Source organism: Lactuca virosa, chromosome 2, assembly GCF_052849685.1.
Source record: "Lactuca virosa cultivar CGN04683 chromosome 2, Lactuca_virosa_CGN04683_v6, whole genome shotgun sequence".
Lineage (NCBI taxonomy): Eukaryota > Viridiplantae > Streptophyta > Magnoliopsida > Asterales > Asteraceae > Lactuca > Lactuca virosa.
The window spans coordinates 220,032,742-220,043,694 of NC_136427.1; positions in this window are offsets into that span (position 1 = coordinate 220,032,742).

A 10,953-nucleotide genomic window follows, 5' to 3' on the forward strand; every position below is an offset into this window, starting at 1 on the left:
TGAAAAAATATGTTAATACATATTTCATAGCAATCTATTCTAACTCCAAGTAGTAGCTCAAAATTCTAATCTTCAAGCAATGCGATCGAAATTCATTTCTTCACGATTAGATTCAGCTCACTTCTTCCCTTAAGCTTCCTCTCTTTTCTTCGATCCTATAAAACATCAAAATGTAATCTTATTACATCATGTATTAAGAATCTAGAATAGGAACTTAAAAGAGTTAGTTAATGGATTTTACCTGAAGTAGAGCCATGCATCTTGACTCTCCCATCTCTTAGATTTCTCAGGTAGTTAGGGCAGCTTCGTCTCCAATGTCCCTTCTCTTGGCAATAAAATCAAATGGACTCCTTTGGCACAGCACATCGGACAATCATAGACTTAGTTCTTTCTAGACTTCCGATGTTGCCAGTGCCCATTGCAGTTTGGGAGTTTGACTCACCAGACAAATTTGCTTGACCAGCACGCCAAATCATTGTTGATTCAACAGCTATAAGCAAATAGGTGAGATCAATGAGGGTCACGTTGTGATGCATCATATAGTACTCTCTAACGAACTCACTACATGATTCAGGAAGTGACTAAAGGACCCAGTCAACAGCCAGCTCCTCACAGACAACCGATCCCAACATTCTTAACTTATCAATGTGTGACTTCATCTCTAGGACGTGTGCACACACTGATTTTCCTTCTTCATGTTTACTTGCCAAAAGGACTTGAGTGAGTTTGAACTTTTCAATCTTTTGAACTTGTGGGTTAGGGAGAATAATAGGAGGAGGTGGAGGAAGTGAAGCATGATCTCTTGTTCCCCGATCGAATCATGGAATATCATTTTCATGTGAAAAGCTTGTTCCACGGGATTTGGGAAGACCATAGTTGTCATACTTTGACATCTACAAAACGGGAGAAAAATTCAAGTTAGTTGATTGATTGAATCCTTAATAAATCACCCAAATGAGATATTAAGGCTAGGACCCAACACAATACTCTACAATTTGGGAGAGGGATGCCGTAACCCAAATTGCAGAACATTTGAAGGTAAGTAAATGACGATTCACTAATTTCCACCATGAAAAACGAAAAAGAAATTTAGTTTTAAATCTATTGAAAATTCCTAGATCTTTTGAGATTCATTGAACTTTTCAATGGCATGTTTAAATCTCGATATGCCCCTCGATTTGTGACTGGGATGCCGAGGATCACAAAACAGGGTGTGAATAACCATGCAAACTTACATGGTGCCCCCAATGTTACAATCACCTATTCGATGTGCCGGTTAACCACACACGCTCCACCGAACTATGACAAACAATGAGTCATCCTTTGCTACCTTTGCTTAGAACCATTTAGTGTGCCGGTTAACCACACGCGCTCCACTAACGTCTCCGCAAGGGCACAAAGTGTAATTTCATGGGATTGCATCAATTCACTTTTGCCTAAAGTAACTAAGATTGAGAATTTTGTAAAAACATTTAGTTACTTTATACTTCATTATACTTTTAATGGAAAGGGTTTGCCCTATCCTACCCGTTTGGCTAACGACCCTCCACCAATCAAGGAAGCGGTGGGTGAGAGTGGACACCCATTAAACGGTCATTTTATAGGCCATAACCTTATACCCCCCTTATAGATCGGCTTTGTGAATGAGGCCTACTAACGGTAAGACTAGCATTTTAGTTATACATATATAATATTAGACTTTCAATGTTATATATATAGTATAAGGGTGTATTTTACACTTTTAAAATACTAGGTGGTATAATTTTATAAATTACACTTTTAATTTAATTAAACATAAACCATATCATTATGGATTTATTAACTTTCTTTTAATTATACACTTAATTAATTTAATAAAACCATAAGGGTGTAATTTGAACTTTTCAAAAATTAGGGTTTTAGAATTTAACATTTTTCAAAATTAAACTTTTAATCAAACAATTTAAATTCCAAAACTTGAGGGCAAGTTTTTGAAACTTTTCAAAACAATTAGGTTTTAATCTCATTTTAAAATTTTCGAATTTAAGACTATTTAAATTAAAATTTTAAATATTAAAACTCTTGATTTAATAATTATCTTGAATTAAACTATTAATTTAAATTATTAAATCATAAAGGATTATCTAAATCATAAAGGATAATTACAAATTAAACAATTAATTTATCCTAATCATTTTAATCCCTCTAAATTTCGAAAATCATGGGATAGGATAATTCAAAATCTTTAATTAACATATATAACCATTAAAGGATAATTACAAGATATAGGATAATCCAAATCCCTAAAATTTAGGATCTTATCTTGGGGAGGAGGCTAATTTCGAAAATCATGGGGTTTTTCAAACCCTAGATTTCGAAATCTTGAGGCTTAAGGAAAGGATTTGAAAACCCTTTCAAATTTTCGCAAATTAGGGTATAGAAACCCTAATCTCGAAATTTCTAGCCTCCTAGGGTTTATTGGCTATAAACCCTAGTATGTCAAGTTCATACAATTGTATAATACTAATTGAAAACAAGTTAACCTAAGGCTCTGATACCACTGATGGGTTTTGTACAAACAATCATATGTGTGCATGCAACCCTAGAATTGGATCTATGTTTTCACTATTAGATACACAACATTATGAACACTTGAAGAACCCTAAAAGGCTTCTAGGAATTTCGAAATCCACAAGGAAAGATGAAATACATACCTCTTGTTGTTATATTGTAATAACAACTTAAATCTTGAATCTTCTTGTCTTTGAAAGCAAGTACCACAAGTGTAGTACCTCTAATGGCTCACAAACACCAAGAGCAAATGGAGAGGTAATAGAGAGAGGGAAGAGGTATAGAATTTCGTCCCTAGGACCCCTTGGGAAGGCATCGATAAATTCATGAGCCTTAGGGGTCTTTATATAGGTGTAGAGATTAAGGTTTCAGTCCTTATCCTTATCTAGCTGCTTGCCCACCAAGTAACAATAAGATAAGACTTGAAATCCCTTATCCTTTATCCTTTGGACGATTTCAAGGATCCTTATCTCCTTGAATTCGTTCAACCCATATTTAGGATAACCATTACCATATTTTGTAACTATCACATAATTACAATTCAGCCCCTCTAGTTTAATTAATTACACTTGATCACAAAATTAATTCTTAATTAATTATTGACCGATATTAATTAAACAAATATGATTTCTCCTTTAATATATTATTCTTATAACATATTAATAAATCATAATAACCTCTTTCTCTATTATTTCTCCAGTCAAGTTGCTTTGGTGAAGGCAACCCAAAAGGACCATGCACAATCGGGTCAAGTACTTACCAAATATGGTTACAGGCTTAGACACTAATCCAACAATGACATGGTCGGACTTTGTGACCCGGTTCAGAGCAGAGTTTGCACCAGCTGTAGAGCTTCAACAACTGGCCAGGGAGTTTTTGGATATGAGGCAGACGACGGAGACTGTGGCGGAGATCACCGCCAAGTTCCGGGAGAGGGCGTTACTGGTGCCCCAGTATGCGGGTGATGAGGATATCAGGAGGACCCGCTACCATGACATGTTGCGAGCCGACATTCGGGAGCATGTCAGTTTTTCAGATTGACTTACCCTGGATTCTATGATTGCCAGGGCAAGGGAGAGGGAGATAGATCTGGAGCACATCCGGAAGAGGAAGGCAGAGGAGGGACAGACGATAGGGGCTTTGGGAAAGAAGCCCAAGGGATCAGATGGTAGGCCGAAAGGCCAGTCAGGACCGGGCCGCTGCAGGAAATGCGGCAGGCCACATGAGGGGGCATGTAGATTGGGGTCGTCAGGCTGCTATAAGTGCGGCAAGACGGGGCACTTCAGCAGGGATTGTACCGCCCCTGCACCTGTTATTCAGGCGTCTGAGTTGCTGTGTTTCCACTGCAACCAGAAGGGCCACAAGAAGGCCAACTGCCCCCAGTTGACAGCAGCAGCAGCGCCAGTGAAGGCGCCAGCTCCAGCGACCCTGCGGATTACAGATGGCCGGCAGGGCAAGGCAGAGGCTCCGGTGGTGAGGAGTCGGGCATTTCAGCTGACTACCGAGGAGGCACGCGCCGCACCCGATGTGGTGACGGGTATGATTCTTTCCCTATGATTTATTTATATGATGTTTATGATATTGATATGTGCTCTGTTTAGGATCGTTCCATGTGAACGGTATCCCAGTTCAGGTATTGTTTGATTCGGGTGCTACCCGATCGTTTGTTTCTCTTGCGCTTAGCAAGAAGTTTTCTGAGTCTTCGGGCATGTTGGATTGCCCTCTAGAGGTCGAGATTGCGGACGACCGATCAGTGCGAGCATCTGAGGTCTTCCGAGATTGTGTGCTGAGATTATTTGAGGAGCGCTACCTGGTGGATCTGGTTCCCATACCTTTACGGGGGAACAAGGTGATTATCGTTATGGATTGGCTAAGCCCCAACGGGGCGGTGATAGATTGCGCACAACAGCTAGTGCGAGTCAGGACCCCAGGTGGGGGAGAGTTAGTGATTCATGGCGAAAGGCCACAGCGAGGACCAGCTTTGTGTTCAGCAGCGAGAGCTAGGCGTTACCTTCAGCAGGGTTGCGCAGGTTATGTCGCGTATGTTATGGATACCCGGGAGGCGGGTAGGGCGACAGTGGGCGATGTGCCCGTAGTACGAGAGTTCGCGGATGTATTCCCCGAGGATTTGCCAGGGATACCTCCGGAGCGACAGGTAGAGTTTAGGATCGACCTAGTTCCTGGTGCGGCTCCGATAGCCAAGGCACCATATCGGTTGGCTCCTCCCGAGATGCAGGAGTTGTCTACGCAGCTGCAGGAGCTGCTAGACAAGGGATTCATCAGGCCGAGTAGTTCGCCTTGGGGTGCCCCGATTCTGTTTGTGAAGAAGAAGGACGGGTCGCATCGTATGTGTATAGACTATAGGGAGCTGAATAAGGTAACGGTGAAGAACCGTTACCCACTCCCGAGGATTGACGACCTCTTTGACCAGCTACAGGGGGCATCTTGGTTCTCCAAGATTGATTTGCGTTTAGGGTATCATCAGATGAGGGTCAGAGAGGAGGATGTACAGAAGACGGCGTTTCGGACGCGTTATGGCCACTATGAGTTCGTGGTGATGCCTTTCGGGCTCACCAATGCTCCTGCCGCGTTCATGGACCTCATGAACCGCGTGTGTAGACCGATGTTAGACCGGTCTGTGATAGTGTTTATTGATGATATCTTGGTTTACTCCAAGACGCAGGAGGAGTACGAGGAGCATCTGTGAGAGGTTCTAGAGACTTTGAGGAGGGAGAACTTGTATGCCAAGTTCTCCAAGTGTGAGTTCTGGTTGCGTGAGGTGCAGTTTCTTGGGCACCTTGTCAACCAGAACGGGATTTCGGTAGATCCGGCCAAGGTGGAGGCCGTGATGAGATGGGAGGTTCCGAAGTCTCCATCTGAGATTCGGAGTTTCCTGGGATTAGCTGGCTACTATCGGAGATTCATCCAGGATTTCTCCAAGATAGCCTTACCCCTGACCAGGCTAACGAGGAAGGTCGTGGTCTTTCGTTGGGGGCCTGAGCAGCAGGTTGCATTCGAGACACTGAGACAGAGATTGTGCGAGGCGCCAATCTTAGCCCTGCCAGAGGGCATGGAGGATCTCGTCGTGTACCGTGATGCGTCCATCTCAGGCTTGGGCGCAATATTGATGCAGAGAGGGCATGTTATCGCTTACGCTTCAAGGCAGCTGAAGCCTCACGAGGCGAACTACCCGACGCATGATTTGGAGCTGGGGGCTGTTGTGTTCGCCCTCAAGATTTGGCGTCATTACCTCTATGGGGTTCGTTATACGATTTACACGGACCACAAGAGCTTGAGGTACCTCATGGATCAGCCGAATCTAAACATGAGGCAGCGTCGGTGGTTGGACGTGGTGAAGGATTACGATTGTGAGATCCTTTACCATCCGGGGAAGGCCAATGTGGTGGCCGATGCGCTTAGCCGCAAGGCGGCACCGATCAGAGATATCTGCATGCGGATGACAGTAGTAACCCCGTTATTGGAGCAGATCCGAGAGGCCCAACAGGAGGCTATGAAGGAGGAACATCGGAAGAGTGAGCGTATAGTGGGTCAGGTTTCCTCCTTCGACTATGACAGCAGGGGATTATTGACGCTACACCACAGGGTGTGGGTTCCATACCACGGAGGCGTGCGCCAGGTTTTGATGGAGTAGGTGCACAAATCCCGATTCTCCATTCATCCCGGGGCGACGAAGATGTATAGGGATCTTCGTCTTGACTATTGGTGGCGCTGCATGAAGCGGGATGTGGCATGGTATGTGGAGCGGTGCTTGACCTGCAGGAAGGTCAAGGCCGAGCATCAGAGACCACACGACAAGATGCAGCCGTTGGATATTCCGCTGTGGAAATGGGAGGATATTACGATGGATTTTATCACCAAGCTTCCCAGGACCGCGCGGGGAGTGGATTCGATTTGGGTCATCGTCGATCGATTGACCAAGAGCGCCCACTTTATCCCGATTCAGGAGAGCATCTCGGCCGAGAAATTGGCCGATATCTATATCAGATAGGTGGTGGCGCGGCATCGAGTGCCAGTTTCGGTGATTTCGGATAGGGATGTGCGGTTCACTTCCAGGTTTTGGAAGAAATTCCACGACGAGTTGGGTACTCGTCTGCATTTTAGCATCGTCTTTCACCCGCAGACGGATGGCCAGAGCGAGCGGACCATCCAGACTCTGGAGGATATGCTGCGGGCAAGTGTTTTAGACTTCGGAGGTAGTTGGGATACCTACCCATTGGCAGAGTTCTCCTACAACAATAGTTACCATGCGAGCATCAACCGTCCTCCCTTCGAGATGTTGTATGGGAGGAGGTGCAGGACCCCGATATGTTTGGGCGAGGTTGGCCAGAGAGTCATGGGGAGCACCGAAGTGGTGCTCAAGACGACGGAGAGGATTCAACAGGTCCGGAGCAGGCTTCAGACTGCTCAGAGTCAGCAGAAAAGTTATGCCGACAAGAATCGTTCGGACCTGGAGTTCCAGGTCGGGGATATGGTTCTCCTGAAGGTGTCGCCTTGGAAAGGCGTCATCCGATTCAGGAAGCGGGGCAAGTTGGGCCCAAGGTACATTGGACCGTTCAGGGTTGTAGCCCGGGTGGGCAAGGTGGCGTACAGGCTGGATCTGCCAGCCGAACTCAGTCAGATCCACAACACTTTCCACGTCTCCCAGCTGCGGAAGTGCCTGGTGGACGACTCAGTAGTGGTGCCCCTAGAGGATATTCAGGTTGATGACAGCCTGAACTACATTGAGCGGCCTGTGGCGATTCTCGACCGGAAGTCGAAGGATTTGAGGAACAAGAGAGTGGAACTCGTGAAGGTGCAATGGCAGCACCGGAAGGGGTCAGAGTGGACTTGGGAGCCGGTGGACGAGATGATGAATCATTACCCCGAGCTGTTTCAGGAACGAGCAGCAGACTTCGAGGACGAAGTCTAAAATAAGTGGGGGAGATTTGTAGCACCTGGTTCTTGGTACGTATTCTTTTTATTAATTCTTTAAATATTTTGCATTTTGGCCTTGGACTCGGCGAGTTGAAGGACCAACTCGCCGAGTAGAAGCGAGAAGGGACGCGGGACTTAAGTGATGAACTCGACAAGTCGGGTCCCGGACTCGGCGAGTAGGTGCTGTTCGGACCAAAAACCCTAATCCGAGGGTTTGCACCTTATTTAAGCAATGATATGACGGCCATATTGTCCCTTATGCTCCCAAAACACTTCTCATTGAAACCCTAGTCGTTTGTGCATTGTTGAGGCCATTTTTGGTGTTCTTGTGTGGTTGTAAAGCTTGGAAGGAAGAAAGGAGCTTGGAACCTGAGTTGGGGACAGTAGATACAGAGATTTTACTTCATTTTCAGCAGCTTCAAGGTATAATGCCCCTGTCTTGACTCATCTATGTCTTATTCATATTTAACTTGGGATTTCTTTGGATTGCTAAGTCATGTTTTGGTATTGGAAGTGTGGAGTGGGTTTTGACTTCAGATCTGGGCCTTAAGAGGGGTTTCATGGCATAAAGGTGCCAACTTTAGGGCCATGAGAGCCCCATGCACATTGTAGGACACTTTATGTGGATTTTTGAGCTAAAAACCCCATGCATGTGCATCAAGTTTGGAACTTTACGTATAAAGTGGACATTAGGAGGCCAGATCTATGGTTTTGGTGTGCTAGATCCCATTTAAATCAACTGTATGAAATTGGTCAAGACTGGACTCGGCGAGTCCGTTCTTGGACTCGGCGAGTCCAAGGCAATCTTCTTAGAACTCGACGAGTTGTTCATCAACTCGGCGAGTCGAGGACAAATCTTGTTCATCAGATGAAGGTGGACTCGACGAGTTGTTCATCAACTCGGCGAGTCATATGAGTTTTCATGTGACGTTCATATGAGAGAAGAGCTCGTCGAGTTGACGGACCAACTCGACGAGTAGAGTCGTGGATAAGGACAAATGGAAGGTTAGGGACTCGGCAAGTTGGCTAGCCAACTCGGCGAGTCAGGTCAACTGGAAGTTGACTTTGACTTTGACTTGACTTGATCAGGGGTAAAATGGTCATTTTACCCAAAGAGTAGATATCAGACTCTGATTGTGTGTTTTGTGGGATTTATAGCCGGAGGATTTCTGGAGCAGCAGCAGGAGATAGAGAGTTCCCGCACAGATCAGCAGCTACTACGAGGTGAGTTACCTTCCAGTAGCGGTGGGTCTACGGCCACAATGCCGGCCCACCAGTAGGAGTTGTATGTTAGATGATTGTCTTTGTGATATCATCTAGTTTTGCTACTACCTGATATGTTAGATGTTGGCATGATATGTTATATGTGACAGTAGTAGAGTTCGGTTGTCAAGACCGAATGGTAGGTCAGACACCCCAGATATGTATGACAGTATGTGATGATATGTTTATATGCTGGCATCATATGTTATGTGTGATAGTGGTAGTAGGAGGGGAATAATCCCCAAGTTCGGTTGTTAGGACCGAAGGGTAGTTCGGACACCCCAGATATGTCTGATAGTATGTTTATGTTATGATATATGTGATAGTAGCAGTAGGGGGTGGAATAGTCCCCGAGGGTCGGTTGTTAGGACCGACGGGTAGGTCAGCACCCCAGAATGGCTTGACATGGGTAGGTCAGCACCCCAGAATGGCTTGACACGGGTAGTCAGCACCCCAGAATGGCTTGACACAGGTAGTCAGCACCCCAGAATGGCTTGACACGGGTAGGTCGGCACCCCAGAATGGCCGTACGGGCAGGTCGGCATCCCAGAATGCCCGTACCGGGTAGGTCGGGCACCCCAGAAATGCCTGGCAGTATGTATGCTATATGATTGTATGGTATGTGGACGATGGGGGGGGGGGGGGTGAACTCACTAAGCTTTGTGCTTACAGTTTACAGTTTTGTTTCAGGTACCTCTTCAGCGAAGGGGAAGGAGCTGGCGCGGTAGTGGCACATCATACACACACGCATTGGTTTTTCCGCATTATGAGATGTTCTGGGATTGGACTCTGACATTATTATTATTTTTATGATTTGGTTTTCAGACACGAGATATGTTTTTATGAAATGATATGATCGGATGATGTTTTACTACAAATGTTGCGCAAACCACTTATTTTAAATGAAATTTTTGGGCGTGAAAATTGGGTCGTTACAGTTCATCTGGCTCGCACATGCGAGGGTCCGATGTCGCCTCCTGATTGGACCGAGGTCTAGTCCGAGGCTTCGAACGTGGCACCATATGCGAAGCTCGGACGCGTCATAGAGGGGTACGAGGCAGCTCCTGATTGGCCGAGCCTTCGGTCCGAGGAGAATGTGACACGCATCGACAGGTGGCCTCGGATGACTCAGCAGTTCGGACACGTGGCACGATTTGGGCGAGGGTGACGTGGCCGAAGTCCACGTATGCGAAATTTCCCAGTTTTGACAATATTTCTCGATTTTCGCGCCAAAACTTTTAAAATCCATAACTTTCGCATACGAGCTCCGTTTTTGACGTTCTTTATATGCACGCGTAGGTAAAATTACGCTCTACAACTTTCGTTTAGACTTCTTCGGCTAATTTTGAATTTAATTTTTATATTATTATTTTTAACAGACCGGGACAGGAAATCCGTCAAAAATTCATAACTTCTTCATCCGACGTCCGTTTTCATCTGTCTTTTTACCATTGTGATACTATTGACGAGACCTTCGATTCTCGTTTAGGTCGTGTCGGCTAAAAATCACTCGATCTAAAATTCGAGTTTTTAGCTGTCTACTGTTAAGCTGAAACTTCGAAAAATCATAACTTCCTCATACGAAGTCAAATTTGGGCGTTCTTTTTATACCTACTCTCGGTTTAACGAACACTACGACTTTCGTTTAGATCACTAAGGCTAAAAAGTAGTTTATCGAAAACTCACTTTTTACGACATTCGGCACCGTGCCGGTTTTGTCGCGAAACTTCGACAGCTCATAACTTCTTCGTTATAACTCGGATTTCGGCATTATTTATATATCTGTAATCCTTGTCACGACCACTACAACTTTCTTAATAGATATCGGCTTTATCTAATATTTATTTTTGACGCTCATTTTTATTCTTAATTAATTAAACCCTAATAATTAAGCATAAAACACATAATTTTCACATAATATTCACATAATATTCACATAATTCCTTTTCATTTCTTCTAAATGAGTTACAAAGGTTAACCTAGACCATTATTTCAATATTAATGCCTAGCCTAGAAACACGGGCGTTACAACTTTGGCCCTTCTGAATACTACAAGAGTACTCACGACTTCTGTTCTTGGACAAAAGTCGATCTTACGGAACTATCAAATGCTCCATTTCACAATCCCTCCAAGGACCCTCAGGCTTTCAATTTCAAATTCTTTTTGGAGCGACAGGTCAAAGAAAAATTTTCTGGAATGACGAC